Here is a 17,628-nt window from a genome sequence, read left to right on the forward strand (position 1 = left end):
TAAATAAAGAATACTAAGAGAGAAAAGACTTGCCTTCCTAGAGTTTTAAAACATGTTATAAATGGACAACCACTCCCACTTATTCAACCCCCAAGATAACTTTTGCACTGAAGATAGGTTTTGACCAGGGGCACCTGGATGGCTTGGTTAAGCAACCGACTCTTGATTTCAGCTCAGGTCACAGTATCAGGGTTCGTGGTGCTCTTTTGGCCCCAAGCAGGCAAACATCAGTTAAGAAGGAGCCACTTGCCCTTTGCTGGTGGCAAAGTCTAAAGGAAATGATGACCCTGGAATGTGGAGCCTCTGCTCTCACAATGGAGTCAAGAGGACGAGGTCTGGGGTGACAATGGCAGGCTTCTGCTGCTAGAAGTGAACAGACTCACTTCTGATTTAACCCCGTGTCTCCTTTGACATTCCTCTGGCCAACTTGGTCTTCAAAGCACAAGGATTTAGAAGATGAGAAGGATTTTCCAGACATAGAGGAAGAAAAGAAGAAATCAAGAGCTGTAAACAAGGGGGACAAAGAAGCTAAGACAGTATCCTTTGTATTTCTAAGTGGCCTTCACTTCCTGGTGTCAGAAGAACAAACCCCTGTGCCGGATGCTCCAGATTTGAGGTCATTATCCTCTCTGGCCTTAAAGGGGTGGGAATCATGCTCTGGTTAAAGCATTTGTCACAGTATGGTTCAGAACTCTCACTCAGAAAAAGAATTAAACTCATTCAAAGGCATTTAGAATCCCAAATATTAGAGCTAGTTGAGGCCATAAACATTGATTTTTTTCATGTCCCCTTTAATGAATGAGAAGACCCCAGCCCAGAGAGGTTATAAAAGACTGGCCGCAGGACACACGACAAGGAAAGACAACAGAGGATAATGCAACCAAGCAGACCTGGGCTGGATTCCCAAACTTGCAGAAATCATACTTCATCTGTCGGAGTCCCTGCTACTTCATCTGTGAAATGGGGATAAGAAGAACCATTTTGCATGATTGGTGTGGAAACTAAGATAGAAAACCTGCAGGGGTGCCTATGTGGCTCAGCCCGTTGAGTGCCCTTCTTCACCTCAGGTTGTGACTCTTGAGCCCTGCATCGGGCTCCCTGTCGTCAGTGCGGAGCCTGCTTTGGATCCTATGTCTACCTCTCTGCCCCTCCCCTGCTTACGCACTACGTAAAGTACTCAATAACTATTTTCCTTTCCTTTGGTTTCCAGTGTCAGAGCCAGTACTCAGTGCCTGGGCTCTGGAATCCCAGTTCCTTCCTCTTTCCTCTGGTCCAACTGACAGCAATAGGTAGTGTAATGCAGGTATCAGGTCATGTTGGAGAGGGGCGAGGTCACGGGTGGGCTACAATGGGTCTGTGCTTCTGCTACCTGCCATGGGACACACTCAGCTGGTTTCAGCTTCTGCCTCTCCCACCGATAAGCTGTGCAGGGAAACCTAGATCCACCTATAGTTTCATTTTTCCATCTGAGAAATAGCGCAAAGGCCATTAAAATGGATATTATCTGGTATTTTAGAAGTCTCCCCAGTGAACTTCTCTTCATCTGTATTTATGTGTACATTTGCTGCAAGAAAAAAATCCAAATTCCTTCCCCTGAGTCACAAAGTCCTCAATGACCTGGCCCCAGGCTGTCTTTCTAAGATCTCATACCCACTGTCTGTGTGCTCACTGTGCTCTAGACAAATCCGCCTTGTTTCTGTGCCTCAAATATGCCAATCTGGGTCCTGCCTTAGGGCCTCTATACTAGCTGGGCCTCTGCCTGGAATGCACTTCCCTCACATCTCTGCATGGAAGGCTCCTTCAGAACTCAGCTTGATGTCACCATCTCAGACAACTCATAGAAGAAACCACCCATTCACTCACTATCACATCACCTTATTTTAATTCTCTATGTAGTTCTTCTCACTTGTCGATCATTTTCTTATTTCTCTAGTTACTGTCTGTCTCACCCTACTGGAAGGGAAGCTCTACGAGACAGCAATCTACCTTATTTATTGTACCTTAGTGTCCAGAAACTGTTCTGGCACATGGGAGGCACTCAACAAATACTTGTTGATTGAATAGAATAAGGAATGAACTCCAAACCACCAAAAGTGAACTAAAGAGCATTGTCTCAGGGGAGTGTTCATTCTAACTAAATCCTGCCTCACAGAAAGTTGCCAAGATTCAGAAACTCACCAGGTCAACCAGGCAGCAGTACATGAGTGAGAAGAGCATGGGCAAGGGACGAATCTTCTTCTAAAGGATCTCAACTGGCTGGACATCCAAAGGCATCTCTACCAGGAGACCTCTGAAAATATAGTTCTCTATGTGTTTCTGCAATGAGACTGGCTCAAATATCCATTTAAAGACAGTTAAATTGTGTTTCGAATGCTCCCTGCTATATAAATGCTATGGTCTCTCTTAAATGAGACAATTCTGAATGGGAGTGGTGCTCTCAAGCCAGGGCAGAGCAGTTGTTAAGAAAGATTAGTTACCTAAAGCAAATGTGAACTTTTCCTATTTTGCCAGTACTCAGGCTCTTTCCCACCCCACCTCCAATCTGGACCCACTGAAATCCTGCTACTTCATTTTTTTAAACAAGTTTATTTATTTTGAAAGAGAGAGAACCGGCAGGGGAGGGGTAGAGAGATCCAAAGCAGGCTCTGTGCTGACAGTGGAGAGCCCAATATGGGGTTCGAACTCATAAACCCCGAGATCATGACCTGTGTGACCTGAGCTGAAGTTGGATGCTTAACCGACTGAGCCACCCAGGCGCCCCCCTACATCTTCATTTTTAAGGCACAACTATAATGCTACAGCTTCTGAGAAACTCTTCAATAAGCCAATACTTTCCCAAATTTCATTACCCTTTTGTATATAAATCCATTATATTACTTATTTTATTTACCTTATATTATAATTACATTTATATACCTAGGGTTACCCTAGAAGATTACAAGTTCCTTTATCTCCCCCTAGCAACTATCACAGTTATTTACACAGAGGAGGTGCTCAATAAGTGTTAGTAAAATGAAGAAAGGAATAAGAGAGGGTAGTGTTACTCCTACTCAGGTGGTGGCTAAACACTGATTTAGGACTGAGAACAGCAGACAGGGGCAGGGATCTTGAACTTCCACCAGCATTTACTTATATGCACAGACCTTCTTTCCTCTCAGCACTGGGAGGATGAAAAGGCAAATCAACGCCTTGCTATGATTTGCTCAATTAACCCGGACGAGATGAACAGACTTCCCCTAACAGGCTTCCAAGGCATGTGATGTCCAGCTATCCCGAAGGCTGAACATTAACTGGTAAGATCGGATATATTGCTTACAAAGTTGTTCTCGACTGCAATCTCTAAAATAATTAAACTGTTTTAATTTTAGGTAAATAAGGCTGGAAAATTCATGCTGAAGACATTAAGTTTTGATCTACGATAACCAAGTCTTCACCATCACTACCACAGGATGGCCACAGAACAGGATTTCAGAGGGTAATGATTTTTGTTTTTGTCTTCAGGGAAATGAATTTACTCATTTTTATAGGCAACTGGCTTGGTTCCAATTGGTTTTGTCTTCTTATACAACTTTGTCTTCTCCATTTTTTTCTCTTTTGTGATCAGCAAGAGAATATTCACTACTGAAGAACCATCCATAACCAGCCACAGTGTCCTCTCTACGGTCTTCATTTGCCTTGACCTCAACATCCCATAACCAAATCTTAACTCCATGTGCTGGAGCCCTGTCTCCCATTTCTGTTTTCCTTCCTGCTCTGTTTCTTTTCTTTTATAATCTCCCGTCAGAGTACTCCTCATGTCCCTCCCTATTCCCCATCCTCTGACAGTTTACTGAGTCTTCTACAAAACTACCGATAAGAGTCTCTATGGAGAATTCTTGTCACTCTAAGGCACTTTGGATTAAAGTAACCAAGGGTTCCATCACCTACTAAATCTAAACCTGCATATATCCTCTGACTCAGTAATTCCACTCTAGGGTACATATAGTAAAGAACTGAGTGTCTATGCACACCCAGCACATGTACAAGAATGTTCACAGCAGCTTTATTCATAATAACCCAAAGCTAGAAACAACAAAATGTCCATCAACAACAAAATGGATAAAGTATGATACATTTACACAATGGAATGATACACACCAAAGAAAAAGAATGAATTATTGCTATACACAACACCATCCATGGATGAATCTCAAAGAGAATGATGAGAAAAAAGAGCCAAAACACACAAATGTCTCCTGCTACCCCCCCCCCCCCCCCCCATATATATAAATCAAACAGGCAGAGCTCATTTATAGGGATAGAGACTGGCAAAGTGGTTACCTCTGGGGAGATCCAGACTGGGAGAGAGCATAAGGGATGCTATTGGAGTCCAGAAACACAATTTACCTTAATCTGGTTTGTGGGTGGTTACATGGTCCTAATACACATATTAAAAGTTGTCATGATTAGTATACTTTATAGAAGTTATACATCAGTTAAAAAGAAAATACATTGAGATAAAAAAAAAAAGAAAGTAACCCATGTATTACCACAAATTCCCAAACAAAAAACAAGCTGTGCTCTATCCCTCTCCCCCACATTCTAATTTCGCTTCCTCCTTTTGTGTTTGTGCCAGGATGGCACACGATGGGTGCTGTTAGCATATGACGTGGGGAGAATGTGCAAAGCAAGCAGACAGCGTGGCAGATGGAAGCATACTCACCTTGTGAGAGGAGTAGTTCTGGACCTTCCTTTTGCAATTTCTTCAGCTGTGGCTCTGGAAGATGAGCATATGCCCTGAGAAAGACAGTGGAATAAGCAGTCTCTCTGTGATTATTTTCCCCCTTGCCTTTCCTCTGATTTCACCCTCACACTCTACCTCATGGTCAAGGAAAACTCTCTCTTAAAGCACCAACACCCATGTTCTCCTTTCCATCCATTTAACCCACCACGGCAGGCACGAGGCGCAGTGCCCAGCATGTCTCTCTTCTCTTTTCCCTGCATCACCTGTTTCATCCTCTTCCTCACATCCTTCTCCCAGCCCTCCCCCCACTACATTCCCTCTTTGTCTTCCTACTTCTTTTTCTTTTTTTTTAAATTTTTTTTTCAATGTTTTTTTATTTATTTTTGGGACAGAGAGAGACAGAGCATGAACGGGGGAGGGGCAGAGAGAGAGGGAGACACAGAATCGGAAACAGGCTCCAGGCTCCGAGCCATCAGCCCAGAGCCCGACGCGGGGCTCGAACTCACGGACCGCGAGATCGATCGTGACCTGGCTGAAGTCGGACGCTTAACCGACTGCGCCACCCAGGCGCCCCCCTACTTCTTTTTCTATCCCCACCCCTCTGTGAGTCCCTCTCTCCTCCCGATCTGCTCATCCATGTCTTTTCTCCACAGTGTGGAACAAAGATCTAATGATTTTCTACAGCATTCTGAATTGTTTAATTTTAAAAAGGAATTTGGGAAAAGCCAGATTTGGGTTTATAAATAACACCTTTCCTGTTCATTGAGACTCATCTACATCATGACATGGATGTTTGATTTTTAAACTGCACGGCTGTCACTGTAAAGTTAGAAAAATGAAACCTAATGAAATTGTGGTACGGTGGGCTTGCTGTTCTCTCCTTAGGAAAACAATTTCCAGCAACACTGTTATTAAGTACTGAAAAGATTTACTCAAAGTGAAAGTCACATAAAATTTCTAAATGACCTCGATTTATATACACAATAACTTACAAAATGCCTAGTGGTAGAAAAGCAGTTATGGGAGATTTGTTTCATTTCTACTTTATGACCCACAGGGAGAGGAGTAGGGGCGGGGAGGAGGGAGCTCCCCTGGGGGAGGGCTAGACTGCAGAGGTCAAAGGGATGTGCCTGGAGACCAGGCAGGTGAGAGGCAGATGGAACCAGGGCTGGACTGCGGTAGCCTCAGGAGGCTAACGATTTACCTGGCCTTCAAATCCGCAGTCTTTAACCACTGTTTAGTGCTGGGAAGGAGGGCGAAGGGCTGCTAAGTGCGGAGGTGTCCGGAAGCAGGGGGGAGGGGGGAAGGGCGCCCTCTGGCGGCAGCTGCTCAGCCCTTCCTCCGCTGTCTTGAAGAATTCCGCTCTAACCCAGCATAGCAACCCAGCAAACCAGAACCTGCGTCGCTCACCCTCCCGCATACTCCAGGAGGCCGTTTAGCAGCCAGGGGTTGATTTTACCCCACCGCCAGGGGCCCACCGACTGTCTTTTACAGCTGTTTACTCCTTTCCCCCAAGAGAAGTACTGGAAATAAAACATTCTCCACCTCGCTAGATTTCAGCAGGTGTCAGCACTCTTTAGAGGATGATGCTAGGCAACTACAGTTGGCCCCACCTTTGATTCAGCTCCGCAGTAGCTATTGTGGGACCCTTCAGAATGTCCACAGTAGGGGGGTGCCTGGGTGGCTCAGTCAGTTAAGCATCTGACTTCAGTTCTCACAGTTCACAAGTTCAAGGCCCACATTGGGCCATGCAGAGAGCCCATTTCAGATCCTCTGCCCCGCCCCTCCTCCCACTGCTCCTCCCCTGCTCATACTCTCTCTCAAAAATAAATAAAAGTGTTTAAAATTAGAAACAGAATGTCCACAGCAGGAACATGTTCCTAAATTTTCAAAACTAGAATAATAACTTTCAAAACTAGGAATAATAATACCTACCTCCCGGGGCTGTATGAGTTACAGTGCCAGGCACACAGTAGTGCTCAGTAAATGCTGGTTCCTTCCCATGTCCCTTCCACATCCATCCCATGTTCCTTAAAAAAGATGAGTTGGTAAGTTTATTTCCTCCACGCTACTTGGCTGGCAGGGCCAACACAGGCTTGTGGCAGTTTGGTGCAGCTGCTTTGATGTAGGAGCATCTTAATATGGCCTAAAAGGCCATCAGTGTTTTTTTTCCTTAAGCAATATCACCAATAATGTGAGAAACAGATATCCTCCCTCCTTCCCTGAGACTCCCATCGATGACTTCCATTTCCCATCCCCAGATGGATGTCAGCCTTGCACATGGTAAGAAAACAAACAGACAAGGGGCGCCTGGGTGGCTCAGTCGGTTGAACGTCTGACTTCGGCTCAGGTCATGATCTCACGATTTGTGAGTTCGAGCCCCACATCGGGCTCTGTGCTGGCAGCTCAGAGCCTGGAGCCTGCCTCAAATTCTATGTCTCCCTCTCTCTCTGCTCCTCCCTGGCTCATGCTCTGTCTCTCTCTCCTTCAAAAATAAAAACATTTAAAAAAAAAAAAAAGAAAACAAACAGACGAGGAAGCCATTTTACATTTGGACACTGCCACATTACATCACCAAATCCCTAAGTCAAACAGCAACCTCAAATCAGTTGCAAAAGGAGGTAGTGACCAAAGAGCTCTGCTTTATTACAATCATGTTCAGAAGCTGGCAGAGTTGACCGCTTCAGAAAATGGGAGTCCTGTTAGGGTATGTTTTAAAGTCATCTTACAAGCTGCCTTCAAGAAAAATAGGTCATGCTCAGAGAGGCAGGTTCTTTTATTCTGCTGACCTCTTTGATGGTTATGGCTAAGCAAAGGGGGGCCTGGAGCTAAGGTCTCCCATTAAAGCCAGAAAGTGTCTTATAGACTATTTTTTTTAACCATAGCTCTTATTATTTATATGGTATGATCAAAATGCATTTCACAAAACAATAGTTACTATGCACACACTTGTATTTTCTATTTTATTTATTTATTTATTTATTTATTTAATTGTTTTAACGTTTATTCATTTCTGAGAGAGAGAGAGAGAGCGCATGAGCGGAGGAGGAGCAGAAACAGAGAGAGGGAGACACAGAATCCAAAGCAGGCTCCAGGCTCTGAGCAGTCAGCATAGAGCCCGACATGGGGCTCGAACTCAAGAACCATGAGATTGTGACCTGAGTCAAAGTCGGAAGCTTAACCGACTGAGCCACCCAGGTGCCCCTCTATTTTATTTAAAAGAAAATCTTTGTGACCCTCTAAATTGGCTCTACCACCCACTAAGGGATTATGACACAGATTGAAAAATGGTGGGCTAGGATGCTGAATTATCCTGTTAAATAGAGAAAAATAAGTGTGTACTAGGATAACTGGGAAAAAGCATGTGAGGAAGAGAGGCAAAGGAAGAGCTGTAAGATGTAGTGAAGACAGAGCAATAAGGCAGGTAAGATGACCAAGAGCCAGCACCCTGGCTGATGGACTTTTAAAAATAGAAATTTCTTGGGGCACCCGGGTGGATCAGTTGGTTGAGCGTCCATCCCACTCTCAGGTCATGACTCTCACAGTTTGTGAGTTCGAGCCCCCCATCAGGCTCTGTGCTCATGGCACAGAGCCTGCTTGGGATTCTCTCTCTCTCTCTCTCTCTCTCTCTCTCTCTGCCCCTCCCACACTCACACTCTCTCAAAATAAATAAATACACTTAAAAAAATAATACTTTTCCCTTTCCAGACTTGTTGATATAATTAAGGTGTACTATGTGATGGTTTGATATATGTATATGTTGTGAAGCGACTACCACAATAAGGTTCATTCACACGCCCTTTACCTCATATGTTTACCTTCTGTGTGTGTTTGTGGTGAGAACGTTTAAGACCTACTCTCGGCAACTGTCAAATACCCGATACACTACTGTTAACTGTGGTCCCTGCGTTGTACATTGTTCATCTTAACACTGGAAGCTTGTACCTTTTGACTACCTTCACCCATCTTCTTCCTTTTTCCCCAGCCCCTGGCAATGACCAATCTCTCTCAAAAACAGATATTTGGGTATCTGGGTGGCTCAGTCACTTAAGCATTCAACCCTTGAATTTGGCTCAGGTCATGATCTCAAGGATCCTGCTTCAGATTCTCTCTCTCCCTCTCTCTCTCTGCCCCTCCCCTGCTCATACTTCTCTCTCTCTGTCTCTCAAAATAAATAAATAAACGTAAAATTTAAAAAAACACACACACACAGAAAAAAACACAGGAATTACTGATGTCCCTTTTGAAGCTGTTTGCCTTGAAGCATTTGTGACCCCCTACTCTTGAACACTCAGTCAAGTTTGTTCCTCACACAAATACCTCCTGTAAGTAGGTTTGGGGCAGAAACGGAGGGAAAGGCTGAATCTCATTTCCAAGTGGACACAGTGCAGAACACAGACAGCTCTTACGGGGTGAGCATGAGACCTGTAAGCTACACTAATGGTAGAGGCAGGGCTCAGAGTCAGGAAATAACAGAAATGGGGGCAAACTTCTGGACTCTTCCCTGGGGTATTCAAACCAATCTTTCTTGGATCTTAAGGGCAGGGTTAGGCAGGATTTTGAGACTGAACATCCCAAATCCCCAGTTCTCAGGAGCAGTGTCATACCTCTGTCAGAGAAGGTGTGTGGGAATGGCAGAAGAAAAAGGTCCCTCCCATGAAAGGCTCTGAGAAGAGAAGGAAAGAGGAGCAGTCAGTAGTCATAGGGGCTCTTACCTGGGAAAAGGAATGAGGGGCTGAACCTGAGCCTGTATGAAAACTTAGGAGAGGGAAGAGTATGTGGGAGAGAGGGTGTAGGAGAGAGACAGGGGAGACATGGAGGTTAAGAGAAAAGGAGGGATGCATGTGACTTAGGGTGGACGAAAGGCGAGAGTGTTTAGGGACAGAGGATTGAAGGGGAAACGTGATAATACTGGAAAAAAACCTATATCTATGCCATAAAAGCTGTCCTTAGATAAAAGAGGCAGATGAAGCACCTGGGCAGCTCAGTGGGCTAAATGTCCGACTTCACCTCAGGTCATGATCTCACAGCTCATGGGTTCAAGCCCTGTGCCTGGAGCCTGCTTCAGAGTCTGTGTCTCCCTCTCTCCACCCCGCCCTCCCTCCCTCTCTCTCTCCCTCAAAAATAAATAAACATTAAAAAAAATTAAATGAGAGGCAGATGGCTTGGGCTACCTCCCAATTGCTGAATGTCAAGGTAACATTTTGCTACCTTGCTAAAGGTAATGCTTCAGCATTAGGAAATGCTTCACTTGAGACCATGCCCTGGGCACGGGCACAGCTTCCACCTTCTCTGCCCACAGCCGCTGAGCACAGTGATAGTGCAAGACACAGCTGTTGGTTGTGCGGGAGATGATCAGGTCCGCGTACACGTCAGCCAGGGTTAACATCGCTGACTCTTGTGAGCTGCCCCTGGGTCTCATTTTTGACAGGGGTGATAATCCCTTCCTCAAAGCGAACTTGTGAGGAGGACATAGATTGCTGTTCCTCTGTATGCCCTCTGTTTACTTGCCTGTAAACATGGAAGCAAACCTCTTAAATGAGCTGATGATCTCTAAACTAATACCTCAAATGAATCTGCGAATTGGGAATTTGTGAAGCTTTTTGGATTATATTTTCTTGAATTGCTGATTACAACCCCGGTGCCAAAGCAAAATAGGGCTATTTATTTCATGTAATACTGAAATCCTAATGCGTCAGTTTTTGGAGAGGTGGTATGACACAGTGTTTAAGAGCGTAGGTTTTGGAGCCAGATGGCACAGTTCAGATTCTAACCCCAACAGAACTAGTGTGCAACCTTGGGAAATTTACTTCATCTTCCTCTACTTTCCCCATCTGTGAGACGGACATGATAATAGAATTATGAAAATGAAGTGAGTCAATACAAAGAATTTACAACAGTGCTTAGCAGATATTGCATATTTGGGTTTTTTTTTTTAGTTTATAATTTATGAAATTAAATATCGGAAAAAACTTTAGTGCACTTCAAATTAAACAATTGTAAACACATAAAACCATCAGATAGAAGATGTATATTTATAAATGGTATTTAATGATACCGAAATGATAAAAATGAGGGGCTCCTGGGTGGTTCAGTCGGTTGGGGGTCTGACTCTTGATTTAGGCTCAGGTCATGGTCTTCTGGTTCATGGGTTCTGGCCCGAGTTGGGCTCTGTGCTAACAGTTGGAGCCTGCTTAGAATTCTCTCTCTCTTTGCCCCTTCCTGAATGCACATGAGTTCTCTCTCTTTCAAAATAAACATTTTAAAATAATAATAAAAGAAAATAAAAATGAAAATGATCATGAAAAATTTTAACACGAAATTCAGTTTCAGCTCTTAAAAAAAGTGAAAAACTAAAGAACAAAATACTCCAATAGTATCACTGTTCATTTTTGAGTATATGTGTACAAATTTTCCCCATTGCTGAGAAAGCATTTTTTTTTAAACATTTATTTATTTTTGAGACAGAGAGAGACAGAGCATGAACGGGGGAGGGTCAGAGAGAGAGGGAGACACAGAATCTGAAACAGGCTCCAGGCTCTGAGCTGTCAGCACAGAGCCTGAAGCGGGGCTCGAACTCACAGACCGCGAGATCATGACCTGAGCTGAAGTCGGCCGCTTAACCGACTGAGCCACCCAGGCGCCCCGAGAAAGCATTTTTTAACTCTACCCTAGTTAGGGGGAGAGTGAGAAAATACTAGTTATAAGGTATTTCCAAATACTCTCCTCTGAGTCCATCTTCAAATGATATATATATTTTTTGTTATGCTTTGTAACTTTGAAAAAATCTTTTTAGGACAGCTTCTTCCCCACCTCCGCACCCCAGAGATAGCACTTATTTCATTGTTCTAGTTTTTGTCTGCATTGTTTTAACCTTTTTTTGTTTTTGTCACATGTAGCTGGCGATTCTAACACAGAGTTATCTGTATCCTTTTCAATGATGTCATGTTCATTCTTTGCTTGTTCAAAAGTCTTTGAAAACAAAGACCCTTTTTTTTTTTTTTTTTTTTTTTTTTTTTTTTTTTTTTTTTAAGTAGGCTTCATGCCCAGCAGCATGGACCTCAATTCTGGGCTTGAACTCACCACCCTGAGATCAAGACCTGTGCTGAGATTAAGAGTCAGATGCTTGGGGCGCCTGGGTGGCACAGTCGGTTAAGCGTCCGACTTCAGCCAGGTCACGATCTCGCGGTCCATGAGTTCGAGCCCCGCGTCAGGCTCTGGGCTGATGGCTCGGAGCCTGGAGCCTGTTTCCGATTCTGTGTCTCCCTCTCTCTCTGCCCCTCCCCCGTTCATGCTCTGTCTCTCTCTGTCCCAAAAATAAATAAAAAACGTTGAAAAAAAAATTAAAAAAAAAAAAAAAAAAGAGTCAGATGCTTAACCCACTGAGCCACCCAGGTGCCCTGTAAGAGATTATCAATTATTTTTCTTTCTTTTCTTGAACATTATAGGGACATAAAGTCCTCCCGGATGAGTACACATTTACTCCATTTGAAAATTAATGGAGTGTCTAATTTTATGACTACATCTCAGGATGTAAATGTTTCTGATTTTAAAAATACCATGATGGTGGGGTGGCACCTGGGTGGCTCAGTAGGTTAAGTGTCCAACCCTTGATTTCGGCTCAGGTCATGATCTCACGGTTGGTGAGTTCTAGCCCCACGTTGCTGATAGCACAGAGTCTGCTTTAGATTTTCTGTCTCACTCTCTCTGTGTCTCCTCTGCTCTCTCTCTCTTTCAAAAGTTAATAAAATAAACATTAAAAAAATATCATGATGGCAGCATCATGCAAACAAAGATACTGGAATATTAATATATCGAAACATCAAAACACTGGAAAGCAAGATTGCACTTTGTACAGATTGTACACTTGAATGTCAAAGATCTGCTCTAATTGTTGAGGTAAATCAAGGAGGGTCTCCTATTGCTCAGATGTCAGACCCTTCCTTGTTTCCTCTGCCTCTTCCCTCTGTATGTCTGCAGCCATCTTTCTTGATAGCCCAGCAAACTGCGGAAAACAGTCCCTGCTCATGGACTCAAATTCTGTTAGGTTTATTGTCTTTTGGCTTATCCTCCTCCGCCATGTAGTAAGCAACCTAAAACTGTGACTGTAGGGGGAGCAAGCGTGCTCCGGGTGTCTAAAGACCAAGGTCAGGAAACTGTTCTCATGCACAGCTGTGGGCTCATGGGGGCAAAATCGACTCTCACAGATAAGCTAAGAAGTAGCCAACAACTATCCCTCATATATATATATATACATATATATGTGTATATATATATATGTGTGTGTGTGTGTGTATATATATGTATGTATATATATATGTATGTATATATATATACACACACACACATACACACATATATATACATATATATATATATATATATGTATATATATATGGTTTTTTTTTTAGAAAAATCTAAAATGTCCAACTCAGTGGCTGTTAAAATTAGGAACATAGGGGCGCCTGGGTGGCTCAGTAGGTTAAGAGTCCGACTTCAGCTCAGGTCATGATCTCATGGTTTATGGGTTCGAGCCCCACATCAGGCTCTGTGCTGACAGCTCGGAGCCTGGAGCCTGCTCTGGATTCTGTCTCCCTCTCTCTCTACCCCTCCCTGGCTATCACTCTGTCTCTGTCTCTCCCTCAAAAATAAATAAACATTTAAAAATTTTTTTAATTTTTAAAAAATTTTTTAAAAATTAAAAAAAAATAAAATTAAGAACATAATTAGGGAGCCTAAACATTTAGCTACTGAGCACCTCAACATGTGACAATTATCAGTGTTTATGTTTGTATTATGGGCAGATTTCAGAAGGAAAAAGAGAGGGTACGGGGCAGGAAGCCAAAGGTAGAAGGAGAAAGAGAGAAGACATGAGAGAAGAGACAGGAAGGCGTGGGCTGAGGGAAGAGGGTGAAAACAGTGTAACTGTCAGAATCCTAGCGAGGCAGAGGGAGGCTCAGAAAGGAGGCAAAGGAGGAAAAATCTAGAATAATGGTTCTTAACTGTTTTTAGTGATAGTCCACTTTGAGAATATAAGAAATGAGAGACCTTTTCCCATAAAATGCACATATGTTTGTATATTCCAGGGCCCCACGAACCACAGGTTGAAAACTCCTGGTCTAAACAGGGATACAGAGAAGCAGAGAAGCATCTTCTTCAGAGGAAGATGCAGAGGCAGGAAGATGGAGAGGTGGGTGGAAAGAGCCCCAAGGAAAAGGGCCGGCCCTGGTTTCCACCTCCTCTCTCACACCTACATCAGTGCTGGACCTGACTTTGAAGCTGGGCCTTCCTCAGGGCGTGTTTGATCTCCCCATCCCTTCTTCTCTCTCATCCAGACACACCCCCCCTTATGACAAGAGCGCACTGTGGCTTAGAATTTACAGATACGAGCTATTCTAGGGAAACCTCAGAAAGGAGACCTCACTCCTGAGCAGCGTTATCTCAGCCGGTCTTTTTCCTCTCAGAGCCCCTGTTTCTCAAGGGATTCACACAGATGAAAACGCACATTTGTGAGTCACTGCGACGTCAGCTCAGAAGTTGTCCAGGGCTGGGTCAGTAGGAGTCTTAGGTGACGTGGAGGGACAGCAGGAGCAAAGGCTGCCAGAAAGACCAGCTAAGGCTTCCTCTGCCTTCCAGCCCTGTGCGCTACAGAAACGAAGGCAGGAATGGAGGGAAACTCCCTTTTTTGGGGAGAGGGAGGAACCTCTCTTTTTGCACTTCTGTATAGTGTGGTCTTATGGTTAAAGAAGGTGGCTATCTATGTCGAAAGCATCAACCATAAAGAATCTAAATCTGACCATTGCCTTAGGCCTCTTCCCTTTCCTTGGAGAGTCGGATGGAGATGGCCCTGGAAAGCAATTTGAAATTGAGCCCCATAAACTCCATCTTATCTCATAACTTAACATTTATTTATTTATTTATTTATTTTCAAGTTTATTTTTGAGAGAGATAGAAAGAGAGAGAGTGAGAACGAGTGGGGGAAAGGCAGAAAGAGAGGAGACAGAGAATCCCAAGCAGCCTCCCTGCTGTCAATGCAGAACATGACACAGGGCTCGAACCCATGAGCCTCAAGAACATGGCCTGAGCCTAACTCAAGAGTCAAACGCTTAACCACTGAGCCACCCAGGCACCTCTTATAACTTAACTTTTAATTCCAATGTATACGCCTAGCTCTAGAGTTCTTACAAAGAGATGAAGAACTATGAGGAAAAGGTACTGTAGGGGGTTTGAAATTGGGATAATGTCAGAAACGAAGTTTCTGGATTAGGCCAGTCCCTTTACAGGAATAGGGACTCCTGACGTAATATTCTTAACCACATGTTGTTTTCTTAGGGGTTATATTTCCTAAGCATCTGGGGGATTGGGGGGCAGAAATTACTCAAAAGAACAGAGGCTTTGTTTTGGATGACTTGGAGCAGACAATATCCCCATTCAAGGGATCAAGGTGCACTGGGCAGGGGTAATGGATTGAGGAAGAAAGAAATAGATCAAGTGTGAAAATTCCATGCCAAACTACCTCCACAAGCTTCCTCCAGCCAATCTGACCCTTTTCAATGAGAAGTGTGAACCAAATTGTTGCTTTGATGATTTTTCCACTTTTTTCTACTGAGGTGAATAAGGAAGCCTTATGGCATCCTTTCATCTGCAATCCCAGAAAAGGCTTCAGGCCAAAAGTGCATAACAAGCGCCTCCCCCCTAGTCCGTCAACAAGTGATGCTCATTAGGAAAGCTGGCTCAAAACTGCCCTGTCACCTCCCTAGAGTTAAACTTCGCCCACTAGGCCAGCTGGCAGGTGTCGGCATACTTCCTGCAGGCCTGCCCCATGGCACAGGCAAGCTGCTACAGACCAAGGGATTCTGGAGCAAAGGGAAAGGGAAAAAAATCGGGAGAAGTATTCAAAACCATTCCTCATCCCCCGCTTACTTGTCCATCTGTGATACGGAGGATTTACTCGTTGCCTAGGGGATTCAAGAATCTATGATGTGGGGAGGGATATTTATCATGTGTGCTTTTTTCTGGGTCCTACTTCAGACCAAATGAATCTAAATCTATGAAGAGTGGGCCTGAGAATCTGTTTTTTTCATAATTTTATCCCTTCTATCCCCCAGGTGATTTTTATGCAAAGGAAAATTTGAGAATCTTTGTTGTAGTAAGATGAGCTCTTCTCTGAGGCTCAGGGAAAGTAGATTCTTGTCCTGGCTTTCCTTCATGCTAATTGGGTCTCAGTTTTATCACCTCTTGGGGTGGATCGGGGGTTAGCAAACTATGGCCCTTGGAACAAATCTAGCCCACTGTCTGGTTTTATAAATAAAGTTTTATTGGAAAACAACCCCACCTGTTTATGTGTTGTCTCTGGCTGCTTTTGTGCTACAACAGCAGAGTTGAGTAATTGTGATGCAGATTGTTGAAATTTGAGAGCCTAAAATATTCACCATCTGGCCCTTTACAGAAAAAGTCTGCCTGTCCCTAAATTAGATGATGTCTAGGGCCTTTTCCAACCCTGACATACTTTCTTTTTTTTTTTTAAGTTTTATTTATTTATTTTTGAGAGAGACAGAGAGCACACTCAAGAGTGAGGGAGACCCAGAGAGAAGGGAAGAGAGAGAATTCCAAGCAGGCTCTACCCTATCAGTGCAGAGCCTGATTCGGGGCTTGAATTCACGAACCGTGAGATCATGACCTGAGCTGAAATCAAGAGTGGGATGCTTAACCGACTGAGCCACCCAGATGCCCCCCGACCCTGACATTCTGTAAAAGAAAGTTAACTGCCCCCTCCACAGACATATTTACGTTGTTTCTGTATTAATAATTTATTTTACTTTAGGCATGACCAGGGAAAGTGAGGGAAGCCAGAGATGAAAGAGGAAGAAGACAACCTTTGGAGACAGAACTAAGGGAATTCCAGAGAAGGCAGGTTCCTCGCCGAGTTTGCTTGTTCAGTTGTTTTAAACTGGCAAGGGGTCATCTAGTCTAAAACCATGAGGGGTGCCTGGTGGGCTCAGTTGGTTAAGCATCCGACTTTGTCTCAGGTCATGATCTCGCAGTTCATGGGTTCAAGCTCCGCGTTGGGCTCTGTGCTAACAGCTCCAAGCCTGGAGCCCGCTTTGGATTCTGGATCTCCCTCTTTCTCTGCTCCTCCCCACACTCGCACTCTGTCTCTCTATCTCTAAAATAAAAATAAACATTAAAAAAATTTTTTAAACCGTGAAATAGATGAAGTTGGTTTGGGTGCCTAAAACCTTTGACCTGTCCTCATTCAAAGCATTTTCCCAGCACAGGCCTTCCAGCCCCAGGCTCAACCACTGTATTTCCTTCTGCCTCACAGAATTTCCTGTCTTTATCTCACCTATTCCAAAATAAAGATGTTCATCTATAAATGAATCCAGTGAATCCATGTTGATGAGCTAATGAATGAATAAAAGAAGCTCACGCTCAAGTAGAAAACGGACTTTTTTTTTTAATGTTTATTTATTTTTGGCAGAGAGAGAGACAGAGCATGAGCAGGGGAGGGGCAGAGGAAGAGGGAGACACAGAATCCAAAGCAGGCTCCAGGCTCTGAGCTGTCAGCACAGAGCCTGATGTGGGGCGCGAACTCACAGACTGTGAGATCATGACCTGAGCTGAGGTTGGACGCTCAACCGACTAAGCCACCCAGGCGGCCCTAGAAAAAGGACATTTTAACTGCATCTCTTTGTTATCTACTTGTTACCTCTAACCTATTAATAACCCTCAGTTACCTCATCTCCAGTAACCATCTCTGATGCTCCCCCTTGGTCATCTACTCTCATCGATATGCCTAGACTTCTTATCTCCATTCTTAGTCCCACCGGAAATGGGTTTTCTGCCTCATTCCTCTACCAAAAGCATGTGTTTGAAACTGACTTGCAGTTGCTAAATCAATGGCC

The 17,628-nt window shown here is 43.9% G+C and overlaps 2 long non-coding RNA genes across 4 annotated transcripts in view; one reads left to right on the top strand and one right to left on the bottom strand.

Annotated features, from left to right (window-relative positions):
- Positions 1–339: 339 nt before the first annotated feature.
- The window catches only part of LOC125923800 (uncharacterized), a 35,373-nt gene continuing 18,084 nt past the window's right edge, over positions 340–17,628 (top strand). The window contains exons 1-4 of one of the 3 annotated variants that reach the window (XR_007458166.1): positions 340–616; positions 3,159–3,293; positions 3,369–3,475; positions 13,810–14,514. This is a non-coding gene — a long non-coding RNA (uncharacterized LOC125923800). Of the gene's footprint in view, positions 617–3,158; positions 3,294–3,368; positions 3,476–4,615; positions 5,061–13,809; positions 14,515–17,628 lie in introns of those variants that run through there. The other 2 variants (XR_007458167.1, XR_007458168.1) reach the window with 2 other exon arrangements.
- On the bottom strand, positions 785–6,275 carry LOC125923799 (uncharacterized). The gene is made up of 3 exons (XR_007458165.1): positions 5,928–6,275; positions 4,703–4,776; positions 785–953 (listed from the first exon to the last, which is right to left on the bottom strand). It is a non-coding gene; the product is annotated as an uncharacterized LOC125923799 (long non-coding RNA).

The sequence above is a fragment of the Panthera uncia genome, chromosome B1, assembly GCF_023721935.1.
Source record: "Panthera uncia isolate 11264 chromosome B1, Puncia_PCG_1.0, whole genome shotgun sequence".
Classification (NCBI taxonomy): domain Eukaryota; kingdom Metazoa; phylum Chordata; class Mammalia; order Carnivora; family Felidae; genus Panthera; species Panthera uncia.